At 41.5% G+C, this 402-nt stretch overlaps 1 protein-coding gene across 3 annotated transcripts in view; it reads right to left on the reverse strand.

Moving 5' to 3' along the window:
- Window positions 1-402, reverse strand: part of NPNT (nephronectin) — a 76,296-nt gene that overhangs the window by 36,439 nt on the left and 39,455 nt on the right. The window lies entirely within an intron of this gene.

The raw sequence follows: 402 nt of genomic DNA on the forward strand, positions 1-402 counted from the left end.
AACAGGTTTGCTAAGACTTGCTCTCAATCATTGATCTACTTCAGCGCTGTGCTAGAACCAGAACTCAGGCTTTCTAGTATCACAGAATGTTCACCAAAAGAAGGAAGCTAATGTATGGCTTGATTTCCAAGTGACCTAAGAACTCTACACCCCAAATGTGGTCGTGGGGAAGAGGACTTGAGCACTTCTAAAATCTATTTAGGGAAAGTCATCAAAACCCCAATCTCAGGTGCTTTGGAATTCCTGACTTCACCTACACAGGAAAACAAAAGTTATTTTGTTATCTGATTTTTTAGAAAACATTTTGAAACCCAGAAAAGAAGAAGAAAAGCAACGGAAAGGACAGCAGAGGCTCCAGGCTTTGTAGAGCACAGAGAATCAGCACCAGGTGACAATTCCTGC

Source organism: Lipotes vexillifer, unplaced genomic scaffold (assembly GCF_000442215.2).
Source record: "Lipotes vexillifer unplaced genomic scaffold, Lipotes_vexillifer_v1.1 scaffold22, whole genome shotgun sequence".
Lineage (NCBI taxonomy): Eukaryota > Metazoa > Chordata > Mammalia > Artiodactyla > Lipotidae > Lipotes > Lipotes vexillifer.